The sequence below is a fragment of the Wasmannia auropunctata genome, unplaced genomic scaffold (assembly GCF_000956235.1).
Source record: "Wasmannia auropunctata unplaced genomic scaffold, wasmannia.A_1.0 LD336043.1, whole genome shotgun sequence".
Classification (NCBI taxonomy): Eukaryota; Metazoa; Arthropoda; class Insecta; order Hymenoptera; family Formicidae; genus Wasmannia; species Wasmannia auropunctata.
The window spans coordinates 477547-500111 of record NW_012026847.1 but is presented as its reverse complement, the minus strand read 5'-3'; the positions used below and the strand labels follow the sequence as shown (position 1 = coordinate 500111).

Genomic DNA, 22565 nt, shown 5'->3' with positions numbered 1-22565 from the left:
ACGAAGTGAAGATCATGAATAATGATTTAACTCACAAATGATGCATCTAGATAAATAAAACATAAATTTATTTATGAATCAACGATGTTTCCATAATTATCGCGTAATTATTACAAAATTACGCAACGTATACCATAAATTCGTCAGATTGCAAGAGAATTGATCCAAATTAACTTTCTAAAAATAATATGTATCAGTATTTGTAAACTTGGTATGACGTTTTATTAATTAGAAAAGAACAATTATAGTTCCACGAGCAACTTTCATAATTCTACAATTTTTGAATACTAAAAATATTTAAAAAAGTTTTGCATTTTTAATACCAAAAAATCGAAAATAAAAATGTACTAACTTTACAGATACTATATATGTACAAGAAATGTATAAACTTACTAATTTCAAAGTCGAGAGCCGAAGATATTATCGATTTTGATGAAATTTTATCCAGACCATATTGAGGTCCATAGTTAAGGAAGGATTACTAATCGATTTTTAAAAAATTTTTTTTTTCGGAGCGCACCAACTTTAGACGATCTGATTAGTTAACTTTAAACACTTATATAACTCAAAAACTATATTATAGCCTGAATAGCCAAAATTTTGGTATTAGAACTTTTGTCTTAAAATGATCTCAGGAATACTCTTAAGCGTTGATACGGTGTTTACGGGACACCCTGTATATGTATATATGTATGTATATATGTATACATATATATTACAAGGAGCAAATGTCCGAACGTAGTGTACTTGTATTGTACTTTAGCTCTCTCATATTTGACAAATATACTCGTATTTATTGTTAGTAAAAATAGGAGAGTAAATTCTGATTGTTTTTGTACTCGTCTGATTCCGAGAGGGGGGAGGGAAGGCAAATGCCCCTTCTTTCCTCCCCCCCTCCTCTCCGAATGGCCTTGTTCGTGAACGTTCGTTCGTTCATTCGTGAAAGTCTATGTATTATCTATTAAAGTGAAGTGTTTTCTTAGTTTATACCAATATTTAGCTTTATTATGTTTTTAGTTTAGTTTTTACGTTTACTTTTCTAACTTCACAGACCGCTAATCTTATATGTTCTTTCTACCAGTATGCAGTGTAATACTACACGCTGCCGTTGCAACTGTTTAGTCACATAATAGTTGTTAAACCCCTTAGTAATTAAACAACTTAACAAACTTTAATCTAGACACCAAAATATCTTCGCGGTATCTCAAGTCACGTTCCTGGAATTTCCAAAATATATGGAGACCTGCGCATCGTCTGGCAATCCGCGGTCGTCACTTGGCAGGCTATCAGCAAGAAACTTGCATGGAATCTTGAAAAGGATCTTTGCCACCACCGCGTGCCACGTGTCCCACTCAAACATTTCCCCGTCTTATAATCTGCTTGAATAGTACAATATAATTTACACAGCAGTTTACATAGCAATTTACATACTTTCTAGTTTCTAGCAGTATAATGAAATGCGTGTATGTTAAATTTTAATTAATTTTATTTTAAGTAAACTCTATCTTATTCATATATATAAATATTATCTTATTTGATATAATATTTGGATTTGCGTTACAATCGAGCGTTTAGAGGATCATACATGTTTGTGGCTTGTACTAGTATGTAAGTAATAAATTCTCTGTCGGAAAGTTTCCTGAAAGATATTTTGTATAGATATTAATAACTATTTTAGAATATTCTAATTTTTTAATCGAACAAGCTGTGATAAGTAAAAAGTTTTTATTGTATATGTAATCATGTTATAATTCGTTCATTTATATCATTTAGGTACATCATGAATCTGGATATTGGTGAAATAGCATTACTCAATTACTATCATTTATTGAGCACCGTTTATTGAGGGCCATTGTTAGGAAGAGCACGTACAATGCACGTGCATTATTATTTTGTTGGTATTGGGCCAGCCATTACTATTATATTGATTGCTTGACCCTAGAACGGGATGTCTTCAGTAACGTTTGTTGAATATGTCGGAATTCTGATTTAATTAAGCATCCGGTAATTCAAGATAATACGCTAAAATATGATGGAAAATAGGATACCACGAAGTTACGTGAAATAAAATGCCTTGTCTGCTAAAAAGCGTTTTAAATTTCGTCCAAATTAACATTTTTAATAATTAATTTTATATTAATTTTATTCAATATTCCCAACATTATGCAAAATTTGAATAAAAACCTTTATTTAGAAAACTGATGATTAATATACTTTATTTTAATGCTTCAAAAAGAATGATCCATTTATAATTTAAAGGTCTTTATCATATTCAATATTAATTTCTTTATTGTTCCGACACTTAACTTCTGCTCAATTTAAATTCGCTGTTTCTTGCATCCTTTTTACCACGTGCGAAAGCGGTGCCACAGCTACATGACTGCGGCCAGTCGCGGCTTTTCCCTACGACGCTGTAAAATGACTCCGACCACAAAGGGTTCGTTATCTCAATGACTGTCGCAAACGATGCCCACTCACGCCGCTCATGTGACAGCGTCATGCGATCCTCTTATTATAGCGCGAACCACCGAGTGCCATTTCGAATTCCAGGCCGACTACAACGGACGAGCATCGATATTTTCGCGGTTTCGAAGCTTCGGATTTGAATAATTCGCGACGAATATTTCTCGTTGCGCGCCCGGCCGCGGTACCTACATACGCCGAACGAGACAGCTTGACGCGGAAATCCGTCCGGGAGGTCCGCGAATCGCGAGGATGTGGCGGACTGTAACTCCGATTACGCAAACTTACCATCGTCCCGGAATCCCAGCGTGATCGATCGGAGTGACAGTCCGATGTCCATGTTTGACGTATCGTAGATAGTATCGAGCGTTGCAATTGCTGCTGGTTGCCGCTGTGTTGACTACGTCCGACGATATTGAACAGATATGTAAATCCGACGTCCGCACTGTAAACGAAAGCAACAGCAAGATTGAAAGATACGTCGCTGTCGCAATAATATTTCTGCGGGATGAGCGAGATGCCGAGGGTGGGGACACCGATCAATTTACACGTAACGTCGCTCTCGTTGCAATACGTCACACCCTTTTTTTTTTTAGAGGAACATTCTCGTTTTTCGGTCTTATTAATTGGTACGGTTCTGCATGCAAATATCTCTGAGCAGCTTTCGACATTTTCGATACGCGCTATATTTCTGTTTCGAGATCAGGAAATCGGTGGTCGATTTTACGTTCACAGTTCAACGGGATATCCGGATTGCTCGGATTTTATGCACATTTATTTCTTAAACTGACGATATCGTTGTCGGTATATATGCAAACATCGATGCCGACCATATTCCGGTGGAAATGTCGGATTAAAGTCAACAAAAAATAAAATAAAATAAAATAAAATAAAACACTGATCCTGAAGCTTACTTATATTTATACGCTAGATTTCGGATAGGAAAGATGAATCTAAAAAAAAACACACCGCTGTTGTACACATGTCGCCGTGTATGTTTACCTATAGAATATTTATTTTGCAAACAACTCTAAAACGACACGCAGCAGCATGTTCGAAAATATGAAGTCATCGCGGGAAATTAAACCGTCGATGGAGAGATAGGAGTTTTCTGGCATCCGATAGCCATTTTATATATGATAATATTAAAAATGTGTTACATGTACCGGCACTTTTCAAATATACCCCGATAAAATAATATGCAGATCTATCTGGCTAGTCAATTAAACGTATTCATATAAACGTCTGCCCAACAGCACACGCACGCGCGCACGTACGCACGCACGCACGCTCTTTTTATCTTTTAAATATTTTATCGAAAACAATATTTTCTACCATTAATGCCGCAGAACATGGTATACACCGTATACAGGAATAGTGTTCGTAAATATCGTGAAATATTCCACGCTGCGCACGGATGACTGGCTTTTCAATCAATGGTTGTTTGAGTAGCTATTTTCCAGGAAGAAAATATCTAGCCTTCAACATAGAATATTTTTAGTTGTAGTAAATACCAAAGAACAAACATAAAACAGCATTAAACAAAAAGATGGAGTGAATTTTTGAAATACTTTCGCAAAATCGTCAATTAAAATCGTTTCTAAATCATATGTCATTATTAATTTAATTTGACAAAAACATGCACACTTAACACTGTGTTCTTATTAAGTATCTAAGTGTCCTACAATCGATAATTAAACTAAATTAATACAGTCTATTAAATTAATTAAAATGTATAACGTTTCAAATTTTTAGGCAAGTCACAATTGTTCGGAACGAATTTTATTATTGCCCGTCGACAATCTTGACCGCAGTCGTCGAGAGCGTCGAGCACGACGACGACAAAGGCAAAATGACGACATTCGCGCTTTAGATATTTATCACGACGCATCGCGCGTCGTCAGTATTCCTAATCCATCGCAACTTCTAGAGAACTGGATTCTTTCCTGTTCAATCACTTGTCTTCTTGAAAACGTACTCTCGATTTGTTCTCCACTTCCAGAGAGGACTTCGTTCCCCTTCAAATGTATGGCCCGTCGACGACCCTCTCAACCTTTTGTCTACCCCTCCTCCTTACCTGTATCTTCTCCCACTCTGCCTCTTCACCCTTACACCTGAGAACTCTCGTGAATTCTTTTTCGCGCTTACTTTCTTGTCAGCTATGAACAGAACAAATCTAACCTGATAGAAAAGTAGAGATGCTTATCCGTAAATTACAATTATAAATTAACAAATATATAATGTAATAATTAGTGCTCATATTTTTATATTGTCAGACCGTTAGGACGACCTTTTTTGCTTGTATATTATTTTATATGGTTAAACCGTTAAGATGACCGAATTTTGTTTTTATATTATATATTAGTAATTTTTTTTGCTTAACATTGAAAATGATCCTATTTGGATCGAAACGTCTGTTAACTATTATTATAATCAAAAAGTTATTTTTATTTGGAGCATTAAACATGTGCTTTGGCCCACAGCCCTATACTTTTTATTAATTTATTATTTATAGAGCCGAAAATTTCAATTTAAATTAACAAATGTCATTTCCATATTTTAAATAAAAAATATTGTTATGGAGACTCATGACTCCACAAAATTTCGCTTTTCGTATATCATGAAAATTAAAAGTGGAATGTACCAAAAACGAAATTTCCAGTTTCGACATTTTCGGCTAACGCATTCAATTCCTCCATTTTTCCTCCAATTATGTATACATCGCAAGGAAAGGCCAGCGGAGTTAGTATTTTGATCGTCATGCTCGTCGAAGATTTTAATCGCTTTCGTCAAGCATGGCGACGACAAAGTAAAAATGTCTACGCTCTCATTTTATATACCCCATATATATCATATATCACTCCAACGAGACAGTCCTAATTTCATCGCAACTTCTAGAAAATTGCATTCTTTCTTATCCAATCAATCATGTCTTTTTCAAAATTCTCTTTCTTCATCCATTGGCAGGCCTACTGGCCTTCATTCTTCAAACTTGTTCAAATCCGTCGATGACCATCTCACCCTTCTATCTATCTTTCTTCCTGTACGACCTTCTCCCACTCAGTCCCCCCCCCCCCACCGCTTCGCACGTGAGGTCTCTCGTGCAACCACTTTCGTGCTTTCTTCTTTATCAATTATGAACGGAGCAGACTTGCCAGGAAAGTAGAGCTGCTTATCTGTAAATTACAATTATAAACAAAGTTTTTTTATTTTCCATATTTCGAATAAAAATTTACAACTATATAGAGTCATGACTGAACAAAATCTCATTTCTTGTGTACTATTATTAAAAGTCAAATGTATACCGGAATCGTACGTGATTTTCATTCCCGACATTTTTTTTCGGTCATCATATTTCTGCTTATTCCTTCACTGAAATCTTCCTCCAATTACGTACGCACGTCGTAACCAGAGCCAGCGAAATTAGTTTGATAATCATCATTCATCATACTCGTCGGCGGTCTTGACCGCAGTCGTCGAGTATGGTGATCGACAAAGCTAAAATGACTGCGCGCTCGCTTTATATACCCCTCACATCACCGAGAGTCCTAATTCCACTGCAACTTCTAGAGAATTGTATTCTTTCTTGACCAGTCACTGTTTTTCTGAAAACACACTTTCACCCCTTCCTCTATTGCAGGGAGGAAGAAACGCCCTCCTTCGGCCCGTTAACGACCATCTCACTCAGTCTACCTTTCCCTCAGCACTGTCTCCCACTCCGTCCTTCCTCTTTCGCACCTGAAGGCTGTCGTGGCATTCACTTTCGTCGTTCCTTCCGTGTCAACTATGAACGGGGCAGATCTGCTAAGAAAGTAGAGCTGCTTATCTGTAAGTCGCAAGTATAAAACAAATTTTCTCATTTCAAATATTTCGAAAGAAATTTACAGCTATGGACATGACTGAACAAAATCTTACTTCTCGTGTACCTCTCCTCTTGTATGTTATATCACTCTCGTTTCTTCCCTATTGCACTAAAACTGTCGTGCATTTAGGTAAAAAAAATATGACTGAAGTGAATTTTTTCTACGATTGATCGCGATCGTACGATCAATACCGGGCACTTTTAACGCGGATCAGGTAATCGCTCTGCGTGGCACGTGGAAGCGCACTTTCGCGCCTCCTTTTTATTGTCTGCTATGAATGGACATAGTTGACAATGCCGGGAATGAAAAACTACTTGTCTGTAAATCATAATTATAAACGGTATTTTCTCTTTTTTTTTTCAAGTGAAGATTCACAGTTACGAAACGTCGCGTTTTAAAAAATCTCGCTACTCGTGTTTTTTCAGAAGTTCAATGTATCAATATCGCACGCGACTTTTATTCGTAAAATTAATTTTTGCCGCTGATGTCTCTGGCTTATTATATACATGTGTTTTTTATTTACGATGAATATATGAAAATAATTCAAAATCTTTTGGATAATTTTGGATTAAACATGAAAAAAAGTAAGTGTTTTTAAGTTTAAGGAATGGAAGTGATGGAACTACTATTGAAAGCGCTTATATTCGATTTTATTAGCTTTTAAAAAGTAATAATTAAGATGATATTTTGAAATATTATTTTTAAAAACGTGATGTGTTTGTAGTTAGAAAATATAAAAATTTTGTTTGAAATGTTTTTGTAATGTAATTTACTGATTTGATGTTAATTATTGATAACAAATAAATATAAATACTAACGGTATTGAATCTGTTTAAAAAATTTTAAGAGGATTTTATGTAGAAGAAAATATGTATCTTCTAAAAATTTTTTATTTTTAACAACATATTTTAAGGATGATTAATTTGATTCCGAGTAGTTTTAAGTGTCTCTGTAAATTAAAAATTATTATAGTGAGTTATTTTAATTTAACATATTTCAAATAATCACAATCAGAAATAATAGTAAAATTCCATTAGGTTACAATCAAGTAAGGACAAATATCGCGAGAGCCATCAAGAAACTTGCAAACTGTCCAGTAACGTCTTAACGGAATTCCCAGCTCCTCAGATTATCTTCTTGAGGTTGGAGTACGTCATAGTACTCTCCCAACCCTCAGTAAACCTATCATCCAACTAGCTGAAGTGGTAGACAGCCTCTAGGCATTCCTAGTTAAATCGTTTGCCATTGAATCTCGCGCCACTGATTCTCTGATGGTTAATGTCGGTTACATCAGTCACGTCGAGACTTTGCGAGATGAAAGATTGCTGGTGCCAGAGTTAGAATGTCTATAGAGCTGCAATCTGAACTCATTTAAATGGTTACCAGTTCAAGGGTTCCCTACCAAAATAACTAATGGTAGAACGGCGAGTCTACAAATTGAGTGCAAACAAGCACAGCAGACAATATGAATCAGATACAGTTTAATTAGAATTGAAAGAACGATAAAGTTATCGCTATGTATAATATATATGCATTGCATCATTTAATAAACAAATAGTTTTCATTAATATGCATTTAAGTACGATATTTCTTTCTATTATGAGATTCACACGTACAAGATTCACTGTCATATCTTTAAATTTATTTTACACTATATATATTTTTTTATAGAATTTCTTTTCATTATCTTGTTACATGTTCGACAATTCCTTTGTCCCGCCAGTTCTTTGAATTTTTCTTTGATTTTAGTTGAATTTACCTTTTAATGAAGATTGCATTATTTCAGTCAGTTCAGATTAGATAGTGATTATGAAGAAGAAATGAATGGATCATTATGAGGAACTTGCTAATTGCTTATTCTCGTAATTTGATTGCCTGTTATTACTTACGGATTAAGCATGACTGGAATCTGTAGACAAGATTGTTTCGAGTTTATAAAGAGCGAAGATGGGATTACCGTAACTGTCGAAAGTTTTCACTGAAACCGCAACTTCAGACATAGCGAGAGAGAATCTTCCATATTGCAGTATACAGAAAATACTCTGGGGAACATGCACTCCCTCTTTCCACAATTTATTGATAAATTTGATGCGAGCATGTTGTTTATGTTAAATTTATAAATAATTTGTAAGTTTCATTCTGTTCGCATATTCAATACAATATAAGGCTACTATATGCATCTCATCTTTTTCAGGGAATATACTTTTTTCTAGTATGTGAAATAATATTGTTAAAAAATTATATTTCTTATATCAAGTTTAAATCCGTTTAGCTATTGTTATTTATATCAAATTCTAGAATCACACATTTATCTTATTACACATTTTATTTTAGCAAAATTATATTAAATTTTATATATAATATTGAAGTTTTTCTGTATTTACAACGACGTTTCCTGAAATGTTCTTGTACATTTATTTATTTCGGTTTGGTAAGTCATATATATTTGAACGTCCAGAGGATGGGTGTCGATTCTATATAAACATGTCGAAATTCGTATCGAGCTCGGCGCTCGCTTCCTACGAAATATATCGCGACATATTTCGACGTTCTTACGTTTCCTTATATCGTGTGCTTTCGGAGATGTCCTTTTCATGTAATATCTTATGACACGGCATGAGTAAATATTGGTCTTCCATTAGTTCTACCCTGCACAACAGCAGAAGTGTCTACTCGCCAGAGCAAGCCCATTTCCTAATTACGAACTTGTATACGGGATTCTATTAAGCAATTTACGACGAGCGTCAGCCAGTACGTTGTACGATATTCAAAAGTGCCTGTCGTCCTTTATGAAATGAGTTATTAATTATCTCTCTCGTTGTAACAAGTAGAACTTATGGAAATCTTCTAAAAATGTAATCTCATAAATACAAAATTAATATCTGTCGTGTAATCTTTTTTAAATGAATATCTCTTAGATAGTCTTTACAAAAATATTGCTGAAAAATTACATTTATATATTATTAAGCGCTTTTCCTTGAATAAAAGTCTAATTGTTATTATAATTTATAAAAATTATTATTACAAATTTAAGAAATTTTTGCAACTTTTCGTGAAAGACTAGATACCAGTTTGAGTTTGAAAGGACGATTAAAAGAGAGAGATACATGAGCCCGCATCATATTATTGTCGAATGAGTGGTCCATTCCCCGGATTTAGCCCTCTATATATTGCAGAGATATTGCATTTCAAGCGCGCAAACGAGCCAAAGTGAGCTGTTCCTGAAATTCTAACGGAACGAACGGATGAATACATTTTTGATCGCTCTTCCGTCTAGTATGATAATGTAGGAGCGTATCATTATAAAGTACGCGCGCGCTCGCAGGGATCTCTTTTAAGTGTGCCGAGATAACCGGGCACGTTAATGAGATCACGGCCGGTTGAAGACTGGATGAGGGTGCGGTTCCCGGATAGGAAGCAAGATCGAAGCAATCTCTCTCACGGTTGTAAGATTCCCGCAACCGTGCACCGGCGAGGAGAAGAATCCGGCGCTGCTCCTCTCTGTAGAAGAGATCGGAGTTCGTTAAACAAGTGCGCCCGGTCGGTCCTCGTTATCACGTCGTAACGAGATGGAGAACCAGCAATCGCGCGCGCGCGCGCGCGCGGTCGCCGCTCACCCGCTTTCAATTAATCCCTCGACATCTTACTCTCCTTCTCTCGCGCGGTGCCCATCCCGGGTGGTGTACGCTGGCCGCGAATTTCAATCGGCGATAATGGAGCCTGGATCTCTCACTGCGGGAGAATGCTAAAGCCGTTCTATTGTTTTAAATGGATTCGCCGCGATGCCAAATCTGCGAGCTCGGTTTCCCACTTGAGGGGAATTACAGGCGGAGTGTAAATTTCGGTTGAGATATTTTTCCATAAGTGGCTGCACAGTGTTCCTGCTTTTGAAAATCGATTCCCATCGCGCGTACATTGAAAGCCATTCGCAAGCATCAACAATGGAGTATGGATCTCTGGCATTGTCACAGAAGTGTCTCTCTTTGCGCGAAAGAAAATAGCTATAATTCTTATTTTTTTTATTAGATTCTTAGTTTCATTTCAACTTTTGGCACAAGAAATTAAAAAGTTAAAAAAAATATAAGAGAAGAACGTTAATTATCCTTTATACTTGTTTTGTAATCGGTGGTTCATTTTCAAGAGCTTCCGTCGTTGTCTCTGGAAACTGCGGAGGCTAGTACACGCGCTCGCCTTTAGTTCATGATTTCCGCCTGTCTTCGCGGAACGAAAGACAATTTCTGACATAGCAAACGCGATCGTGAGATTGACATAAATAAACTTTACTCAATCGAGGCAATTCTTTGCCGCTTTCTTAGCTCTGTGAGATTCACAGAGACCGCCGTCAGTAGACCCCGACTCGTACATTCTGCGGACTGCAGTCGAAGTTCATAGAAGTTAGCGGTAAACGACTGAAGTTACGGGCGACACTTCGTTAAGATCGATCGGAAAGTTCGGCCGTGACGTCAAGTTAACCTGTTGGTCCGCAGTTATACATCCGGGAAGCTTTTCTTCACGACCGCCACGGCGGTCCTTCACCTATTCTTCTTGCTCCCCTTTTCCACCAGTCCTGTTACCTGTAACCTCCAATTCGTCGTCGTCGCGCTGTTCGCAAGTCCAATTTAAACCGTGCCGACGACAGCACGGTTTTTCCATCCGACTGCCGCTTTTTCTACTTTCCCGGCGAAGAAACATAACAAGAAGTTTCCCCCGCGTTTCGTGGGAAGGAAACTTACATCGTTTCTCATTAACTGCCTAGCAAAAAGCATGCCGCTGTTATTGGTGTTATTTGCTTATAAACTCCTTGGTTTGTATAAATTTGCTACATCGAGGACTTATAATAAGAATCAAGGAATGGAAAGTTACTTTTTAAAAGTAACTATTTATCTCGTTACCGAGTTAAAAAAATTACTAGTTACTAATTTTTAAAAATAACTCGTTATCATTACCGTTACTTAAAAAATAACAATTCGTTACTTTTCCGTTACTTTTTTAATACTGAAACAAGATCAGTCTAAATAATTTAAAGTGCAATTTTTTGTTTTAAAAAATTAATAAAAGCAACAATAGACACTAGACTGATATATAAAAATATAACTAGGAAAATGAAAGCCTTTTCGATATGAGCTAGAGATTTCAGCTTTGTGCTTAATATTTCAAAATAAATTTATATCTACATATCCAATTTTACAAACTACGCGTCGATTCAATTTTTGATCTTAAAACGCAATTTAGCTGATATTTTTCACAATAAATTTTTTAAAATATTTTAATATGCATATAATATAAAAATATCTTATTACTTGTCATTTACTTGTCAAATTACTTGTCGATTTAATTTATGATATTGATTGACTTATGGCATTTTTGAGATGTCATAAACCAATTACAGAGCTATATTAATATTTTAAGACATTATTTAAAACAGTTCTAAAATAAGAGTAAACTATGTAAATACTAACTAAAAACTGAAAATTGAATATATACATACGAAAATTTTGTCATAAATACAGAAAATTCAAAATACAAAAAGTAACGATAAAACTAACTGTATAATTTGTTACCGTTACAGAAAAAATGTAACTACGTTACCGTTACAGTTATCAAAAAAATAAAATAACGCCGTTATCAATCCGTTACCAAAAAAAAGTAACTGTAACGGTAACAGCGTTACAAATAACGAGTTACTTCCAATCCCTGATAAGAATATAATTAAAAGAATATATATCTGTTATGACTGTATAAAGTGTTTCACTCATAATGAATAAGGAAAGCCAATGCACGGTTATAACGGGATCTTGGTGCTTTTATTATTTTCTTATAGGTGATTTTACATACGTATCCTAGCTTCGACGAAACTGCGTGCCGTTACTTCGGGATTCAATGCAACTCCTGATTGAAACAGGACCGTATTATCACGTATTAAATTGCTAATCAATTTAATAAGTATTCGATGCTCACTTGCATCTAATAAATCTCCCCTCCCCCGCAACGTCAAATAAATGCTAGCCTGCATCAATACGAACCATTCTCAACAAATCTGTAAACAAATTTACTGCGAAAAAATATCACCTCATGTTCTCAGCCAGAAATCGAATAATTTAAAGATTTTTAAACATTTAGAAAATTTTTTAGAAAAGATTTATAAAAATTAGAAGTTTTTAATATAGAAAACGTTGATTTGAAAACGTTACAAATCAATGTTTAGGCAAGTAACACCTGCGACAATCGTGTGCCCTTTGCTAATACAATTAATGAAAAACGATAATTTAATAGAACTGTGTTTTCAATGTGTAAACAAGAGATGTATTTCAATTTCAAATTCATATGCAAAATAACTTTTACGATATAATTTGTAGCTTTGACGTTTTATAGAAAAAAAAACATGCACGTTACGAATGTATTATTTTTTAAATAAATTATAATACTCTACCGTTTACATCAAAAAAATAATTTAATAGTTATTAATGCTATGCGGAAAATTGTAACTACTACTAAATTGTAAAAACCGTTGTTGGCTACGTTTAACGGCTTAGGAGTAAACAAACTTCTTAAATAACAGCCGCCATCTATATATAGTGTTTCAAAGTTAGTTTCTGGCTTTAGAATAGAATGCATCGTTTCGAACTCAGGCAAATCCTTTATGTATAATGCATTCTTTTCTTATTCCACTGTCGCTGTGTATGGTTATTCCGGTGCTCGTGAATCGCTCGGGGGAGAGACGGGACGGGGGCAAGGGGCAGAGGGTGAGAACGATAGCCGAGGGGAAAAAAATTGTCGCTCCGAGCTCGAAGCAGCGGAAGCATTTCCATGACGTCGGTGCGAGGAGGGGGAGCGGGTGAGCGCACGGAGTAAGAGTCGTGGCTGAGTTCCAAAGTGGGGCAGCAAATCAAGTTATCAACCACTCAGGAGGTAAGGGGCCCATCAAAGAACCGTTTAATGCGATCGCGCGTAAATCAGGTCCTGGGCGAGGGCTCGCCTGCCGTCTCCGTGTTTCGTTGAACAGCGAAATACTCTAAGACCGGGAGTGCCATCGTGCCGTTGCATCAGAGGCCATTAATTGCGGTCACGCGGTGCGCGCTTGTCCTTGAACACGGGGCGACATTAACGACCGTCCGCAGACCCTCTATCCCTCCGGCCGCCAATTAACGCCGCCGAAATCATCGTTGAATAAAACCGCCGCATGATTAATTCGACTTTTTGCAGACGTGTATTTTGCAAGTTGAGAAGTTTTGCGCAAATGCATGAGGATTATAGCTTTTTGAGTTATAAAATATGATTGAATTATTATTGAAGGATAATCACACACACAGCCAGAATTTTGAAGAAAACCATATCACTCATATATTTTATTGCAATAATGAAAAGGAATTCTAAGAGATATCAGATGAGAAATAAATGCAATTGCATCGAAATGCTATATTGCTACTTAAATTGTTACAAATAATATTGTAAACCTATTTAAAGGATGTTAATGTAATTAATATGTAATTAACAACTGTTAGATGTTAAATTCGTTGCTATATTACCATTTTATTATCGAAACTATTTAATATCTGTTTTAAGTCACATCTCCCAGTAAAATTCCGTAAAGCGTTTAAAATTGAAGCTTTAAATGTAGATAGCGATTAAGATAGGTAAAGCCCGGTATTAAGCGGAGTTAAACTTTAAAACGAAGTTCCTAGAATTCACGGTAGCTAAATTTAATCCTCGGTTAAGTCAAAAGTCTTCGAGCATAAGGAATTCTACGTGCAAATAATGGTTTTATGGATAAACTACTCTGTGACCATTCTGATGAAGTTTTACGAGGTTTACATGAAATATGTACGTACGTAATATAAATTCTTTTTTATACGCTAAAGTGACACGCTTGATATAAGTTTTTCGCGGGTAAAACCGCAGCTTGGGAGAACATTCAACTTATTCGAGCAATGAAATTGTTAAAGGAGTACACACTGCGGCTTAAGTAAACTTTCGATCTTTCGATCGCGACGAGAGGAAGCACAAGGGAAACCATCTAGAATAATCTCGGTGGAAAAAGCAATTAAACTAAAGTTTGTCCCAACTACGAATCCATCGTGCTGATAGACGCGTTTCACCTTGGCTCGTATCTATCGGGGATCGTGGGCAAACAGAGAGCACGGGATTTGCCCTAGCTGCGGGCTAGTTAGTTTCTTCTCGGAAACCGATCATTCCCTCGTTCCTCATCCAACCCTCTCTGGACACCACCGTGCCGTTTGGCCATTGTACTTGCTGACCGATCAACGTGACGCGCTGCCTCGCGCTTCGACCTCTATGAATCACTGGCGAAAACGGATATCACCTCATGCAGGAACACGCGAACCGTACGTCGGCGAACAGTCGTGCATGTGTGTACGTGTATGCGCAGTGTTCTCACGGTGGGATGGACGGTGTTCAACCGCGCGTTAGCCCGTGTTCAAACCACGATCTGGTTCGAATCATCGGTGGTTGAGATGGCGAACCGCGTCATCGGGATAAGGTGTGTCTCCCGGGAAATACCGGGTGTAACGTGACCGTGGAGATAAATAATTCCTGCAGTTGTGTAAATACGACTTGAGAATTATATTACGTGTACCGTCGCAAACAATGCCGACTTATCGGTGTTGTTTTGGCGCGAACAAAGATGATCGCGTTGTATTTGACAGTTATTGCATAAAATATCTTTCTAGAAGGATAGAGAAAATATATCGTAACATTTCGCAGCAGTTCATTGTCATCAAGAGCCGGCCATTTTTTCATTATTGGACATTAATGCACATACAGTCAGTTCCACAAGAGCGTACTGTCTGTTTCTCTTGAGAAAGAAAAGATTTTTGAAAAATAATTATATGATTTTGAGGTATATTACATACGCTTCGATGCATTTATATTTAATACGTCATCTAGTTTCTTCCGTTGTCGATTAAGGCTTGAAAATATTGAGGCATTTTTACAAGGATTTTTTGTAAAAGCCTCGGAAACTCTAGATCATGACTTCCAAATCGAACGTAATTGATACAATAATTTCTTCAGAGTGAAGATACGCTTTTTCTTCATCTAGATTTTTATAGCAATCCATACATTTTTAATTGCGTTAACATGAAAAGATTGTGAAAATCAGTGTTTTGCAAAAATACCATTTTATGTATCTTGTATTTATTGTGTTTTATCCAGTTATAACACAATAACTAAACCGAACTAAAATCTAACTTTCAAAGCATTTCAGCCTAATGTATTGCAAATATTAACATATAAAAATTTTACTCATACAATATCTACTAACAGAATTATGAACAGTACGCTCTTGTGGAACTGGTTATATATTATATAGGATCTAATATCTTTTACATCAGCGTATATAAAGCCTAAAATATTCACACAAGTTAGTATAATGGAAAAATATTAGGTACGAAATATTAAACATGCAACATAATTTACTTTATTAGAAAAATACAAAAAGGAATGACCTATCGCGTAAAATAATACTTGAAACGTCAGAACAGTCACTTTAAGGAGAGGATAAAAAGGAATTGCTATTACTTTGCAGAGACACTGTCAAATTATTGTTTTTTTTTTGCCTTGCTCAATTATCTGAAGTGCGCACTTAAGAGAAGCTTCTTAAAGAAAATAATTTTAGAAGCACAAAACACTCCAATTTTTTGAGTTTTGCTTATTTAATTTCAATATTCGTTTTATTTTCTTGTATTCCTTTTATATTATATTTTGTTATATATATATAAATTTTCTCAATATGTAAGACTAGAAAAATGCGCAAAAAAATGTAAATAATTAATTTAATTTTTTTTCACGTAACGTATAAATGTCTATATTTGTGTAAGGCTTCCAAGCAGTATCTACAATGCTCATCTGAGTTATTGATTACATGAGAATATTAAACTAAGCTATGTATGAGTTTGTGAATATTTCATACATTGTAAATTATGTAGTAACAGAGAATGCGATAGTTCCCATAAATCTTGAACGTCATCATTTTGTGAAAGCTTCAAAAACTTTGACGTTAGTTTTGTTCCATAAAAACTATAAAAATGAATTTATCTATGACATTTTTCTTCTCGATTTTTTCGACCATTCGATTTTCTCGCAATTCAAAAATTTTTGTATTAACGATTTATAACTCCATGTGACTAAATTGACTCTGCATTGCAGTTTTCAACAAAAATCTATATGGCAACATTGCATATAAAAAGAATATTCAATATAAACGTCATTATTCTCTTATATAAGTCGTCAAAAGATTGATACGAAATATTGCTTTTTCTAATATTTTCAAATATATAACGACGGTACTTTTTCAATTTCACTTTTATGTAATTCTTAAAAGAAATCTTATTTTAATTTTGAATTTAATTTAAATTTAAATCTTGAAACACATTGAAATCTAATCAAATTGTTTTTAAAAAAAGCTCTAAAGAAGTTCTATATTTGGAATTAATGATAAATTACAGTAAGTATGTTAAAATTCAAATACTCAGGTACGTTGTTATTAGACGTTATTATTTAGACAAAGTGATTTTATTGCTATTTAATTACGCTTGCGTCAATTGTAGAGGATTGCGTCGGATTAGTCTATACGACATTACATCTGTCCCATAAAATCCGAATATATCAGCACACTGCGAGCATTCCTTTTTTCTCTCGCTACTCACCTCTAAACCCTTTCCTCTGGCGAAAAATCCGCGTGCATTACCTCACACAGCAGCATGCCGGCAATAAACATCCAGTCCAGACGAGGGAACGTGGTATGGGGATGCACCATTTTCCGGGAGTTTCTGGAACAGAGCGGTTAAGCTCGTGCAACTTCCGGCAACCATGCGAGACTCACCCTTATTCGGCGGAGCTCTATGGAAAATTCGATAGCCTTCCCAAGGGAGGCGTCGATCGTTACTACATAGAGGACCACGTACCCTGGCTACCGGTAGTAGGAAAAAAAAGGGGAGCCCTTCTCTATTTTTTTTTCACGATGCCGTATTTTATTTTAAACGTAAAACTATTTATTTGCTTTATTGTGTGCCTTACAAAGAGAATAGCCACGGCTTTAGCGATGCTTCGGTAGAATTTTTTTTTTATAAGCAAAAGCTATTAAATTCTGGTGAAATTTTTTAATTTGTTTACAACGGCAATTGAATTCGAAGAAGAGGAACGTTCGCAATGTCGAAAGTGATTGGTATTGGTAGATTTAAAATAGTTCCCTTTAATTATTCCCCCCTTTCTGTATATTTATCTTTATCTTGTTGCTTAATTTATATTATCTGTTTTTTTACTGCGCACTTCCGTGTCGTTCACATAAAAATCGTACCAATGATATCGTCCAATTACACAGATTGCGGGAAAAATTATGCTCGCCGCAATTGCCGCATGCTTCTTTAACGACGTACGTGAAACCAATGCAATCGCTTCGCGATATTTCCCCATCAGGATCGCTATCCAATTTTCTTGGCATTAATTGCGGTGCGCATTGCGAGTCCTTCGGCGTTCCGCGGAGGTTTGCCCATTAAGTAAGACGCCACGGGAAAATTCGACGGCATCGCCAAAAAGGGAAAGAGAGAGAGACAGAAATGCCGCTCATTATCAAGAGAAGCCCATACAGCCTTGCGGTAAAGTGGAACAATTTCGGAGATAGAGACGAACTGCGGCTGGGAGATCTTACGTGAGCACAAAGATACGCACTCTCACACACAAATTGTACTCGGCGCTACAGCGCCCGATCGCGGTACCGTGAAGCGGGTATGTGTGTTGCGGCTGTGCCGTCAGGATTTCAGCGGCGGGACCGAGGGGCTTCCTCCGTGACAGAAATTGTTCCGTTTTCCGCGGAAACGCTCGAGTCACTAGAGCGGTGACTTCGCGATATGAGACTTCGCGCTGCGCCGCGCCGCGCCGCGTCGACGAGGAGCGGGAGCTCGGACCAGATATTATCAAGCGAAATGAAATTCAGCGGGTTACGGCTTATACGTCGACGTAACGATGTCCCAGTCTGACGACGAAGACGTCGCTATACCGTAAGAGATGAGCTCCCACCGAGCACCGTATTGTAAAACGTTTCTCGCCGCGTATCTTCGAATGGTCGATACTTCATTTATCGTCGGTGTTTCGATCGCTTAGTTGTTTCCACTATACTTTCTAGCAAAAACGAAGGAGAAATAAATTTATAAGGACAAGAAAGTCTTGATGCTTGTTTCTCGAAAAATTATCGTCTAATCAAATACTAGAAAGAAATTGTGAAAAATTTGAAGTACGTTGTGATACTTTGGAACACTCTACGTTGCTGAAAAAGACTGGAAAATTTTATTTATATCTAATAGGCTGTAAATATAAAAATAAAATTTAATGTAGACCGCATTGTTAAAAGTTTTTAAATTAACATTAAAAGGTAAATGTACGCTATATATTATTCAGTCTTCGTAATATACATACTACGCTACTGCACAAAAGCATAATTCTATCAGTAATTCCATCGTTTCTTTGTGATAAATAAATATTATTACAGTCAAGGTACATTTTCTTGCAAAAGTGGACAAGTCCTCTGAAGAAAGTTCATCGAGACTTTTTGTCTGGCGCTCGCCGTCTCTGGCGCTCGCCGTCCATCTCCGTTTTTCTCTTCGTTCTTACTAGTTTCGAGTGCACGTCCTTGCCAAAGGAAGTCCAGGCGAAGGACCCTATCGAGTCATCATTCGAATGCAGCGCGCGTAAGCGAGAACATCCGGTTGCAAAGACGTGCGGCGATTTTTGTGGCATCCGTAATCGACGCTATATTTCCAGCACGATCTCAACGTGGCGATTTTTCTCCTCAAAATCGAGTTTTACACGAGAAAGTGGAATTATTATTACTATCGCGCTTCTTGGAACGGTCATACGACGCGTGGGCTTTTCGGAGGAGGTGGCCAAATTTTCATTCATAGGAAAAGTTCGGTGCTGCGATCACGCGCTCTTCAATGGTACAATGAAAAAAAACAGTTATAAGACGAAATCTGCATTAACGATCATTCTAATATTCTAAAATTTTCTAAGCTTTATCTAAGCTCATTTTTAAGAAATAAATAAAAAACTTTTATTTGTTAAAATATACAATTTTAACATTTTATTATTTTTTTTCTCCTTATCTATATACTTATTATAACTAATTTTACAAAAATATTTTTCTTAAAAATGAAAAAGTTCTCATGAAATAGACATATTTTAAACTAACAATTATTTAATCACGTAAATCGTAAAGGTATATTTATTCTGCCACTGATGACGCATCTGATGAATTTGGCATTGCAATATTTTTTCTGGGAATTCTTTAAATATTTGTAATTCTAGTAAAAGTTGCTTGCCAAAAACAAAATTTACTTGCATAAATTAATTTCTAGAAGGAATTTTTGAGCAATATGAGTCATGAGATTCTTGAGTTATTAAAAATTACTAGTTAATTACTTATTTTAGGTTTCTGTAATATCCTACTTGCGAGCAACATTATAACAGCGAACTTTATAATTAAAATCGTATAATTACATCATATTTTTCACTAATTTGACACTGAAGATGAAAATCAAAACGGTTGTTATAATCTTTTACGTAATATAGTCTTTATTGTCACAATCGTTTATGTGGTATAATCTCATCATTATATCAATATTAAAATTTAGTTTGCTTAATAATCTTTTATCTCGTGCTATTTGGATTTTAATCCATTGAGTATCTTTATTCAATATATTGTTACTTATTTTACCTAAATCCAAAAGATCTCTGTACTTGCGTGCGCTGTTCTTGTCGCGATCTCCACGTCTAAGATAAACGGACTATTTTTGGGAACGCATTGAGAACTATATTTATACCCAAGGATAAATATATCGGCAATCGCTATACGCGGTTGAGAGTCAATGTTTTCTTGATCACATATTGGTACGTAATCTACAACGCAAATAAATTAGACCAGCATTCTTTGTAATTCAAAGAATGTTGGATTGCGCAAGATTTTCCTCGTAAAATATTTGTCAGAATAAGAATATTAATAATTGGAGGTATAAGCAGAATTGAAGTCTTTGAATATTAAATTAACTTATTACATAAAGGTTGTAAGAAAAAATTTGCTATCTCTATATGCATAGACACGTGAACGCAAAAACGTTCAGAAATCATGGACGATCGATAACGTGTAGACATGTATAAGGGCATGTTACTTGGATAATAGGATGATTCTGTGGTTGCCCAGGGTGATGTCTAAATGCGCATAGTCAAATGAACTGGTGGTCCATATACCAACACACACGTGCACACACGATTGTGCTGACAAACACACGGATATGTGCCACGGGAAACCGGGGGATATCTAACTAGAGCCGGAAGATAGACCGTATCCTAACGATCGGTCTCGCCTGAATAATTCTCGGATAAGTTTCGTACGTGCAGGGAAAGTGAAGCCGCATTTGCATCCCTACGGCCTCATTATAGATCGCATCGCGTAGGTAGGAATTTACTGGAAGTAACGGCGACACGTTTCGCCCCCGCGACTTTCTGGGAACTAGTCTTGGCAAAAAGTCTTTCTTGCCGCAGCGCACACGCTTGCGATAATAGGTAATGTTATTTTTTCGTTTGATAAATTTGATGAAAAAGTGCATATAAATTTAACAAATTAATTTTAAAAAATCAGCGATATACTACTTTTGCTTAACGCGATAGATTATTTGATTTCTTCCTCTCTAAAAAAAACTCTGTTTTATTTATCACTGCTCCAGAAACTGTATTACTGGCCTTCTTTCTGACACAAGTATTATATTACATGAGAAAAAATGCTTTGTAAGCGCTGCCACGGCAGCGTTAACGCCGCTAACGTGGTGACCAACAAGAAAACAATGTGGCTTCGTGTCACAGTTCCTGACGAACAATTTGGCACTGTGCCCGACTTTGAGCCTGTGACCGACTTCCGGGACTAACGACATTGGAATATTTGTTGAGTAATCCATCTGACCATAAAAAACGTTCGTACTGTGAAGAGTTTACAGCAGCAGAGATAAAAATACATTCCACGTGTCACTATTCTATTTATATACTTTCGAAGAAGAGCTAATGCAGAATAAGAACCGGTATAATCGAAATGTTATATGCCGCTAATCGTTAACGCATAATTATATTATAAATCACGTAGGATGTGATACTCGAGCATATGTTTCAGATATCAGATTACTCGCATAATTATTGGCTCATTGAATTGCAAAATATACGCATCTATATAATTAATCACGTTATTGGTTAACCGTAATCGTAGATAAAGTAAATATTCATCATGATAATCATTATCATTTTAAATCAGTCAACAAAGTGAATTCGCTTGAAAGTTTTTGCTGCACAATTTTGAACATCATCGTGTGCGCATATTTTAAAGTTAAAGAATGCGTTACTTTAGGTAGCACATCTATATTCATACAATTTTGTTAGTATTTATCCATAAAAAATTAAAACTATTTTTTTGTCAATCTAAACTTTATTATTTTGTCCTTAATTTATTATCTAACTATTAATAATTAAGACTAATTATTGAGATTAATGATGACAAAAAGATTTATTCCCTTCAATCTGCTTATATGATACTTCTATTATAAGCAGATTAAAAAAGAAAAATTTTATTAAAAATGTCATTATTAATCTTAGAAATTAATTGTTAATTACTGAAAATGGCGATTTTTTATCAGTACGAGATTTAATTATATATGAATAAGACAAATACTACATGGGCTGAAAAGTTTCCGGAATTGGATACAAAATGTCACCATATACAAAAATTAATCTTATGGCTGTCGAATATATTCCTTCAAACCTCCGCTGTCAAAATTTCATGACATTTCATCGAATAGTTTGTGAGTTACAGTAGTTTGAACAAGTCAACGTTTGAGTTTTTTAAAAAAATGGAAAAAAAACCGAAATTCGTGACTTAAAGACTTAAAACCTCAAGAAATCATCAATAACTTCAATTTCTTGAGATTTTAAGCCTTTCAAATATTGATATTTGATCACTGCACGAATTTTGGTTTTTTCCATTTTTTTTTAAATTCAAACGTTGACTTGTTCAAATGACTGTAACTCATAAACTATTTGGTGAAATGTCATGAAATTTTGACATTGGAGGTGTGAAGGAATATATTCGACAGCCGTAAAATAAATTTTTGCATATGATGCCATTTTGTATCCAATTCCAGAAACTTTCCAGCCCATGTAGTATAAATTAAATTTGTATAAAAAAAGCGC

The 22565-nt window shown here is 35.8% G+C and overlaps 1 protein-coding gene across 1 annotated transcript in view; it reads left to right on the top strand.

Annotated features, from left to right (window-relative positions):
- The window catches only part of LOC105451836, a 130194-nt gene that overhangs the window by 71210 nt on the left and 36419 nt on the right, over positions 1-22565 (top strand). The window lies entirely within an intron of this gene.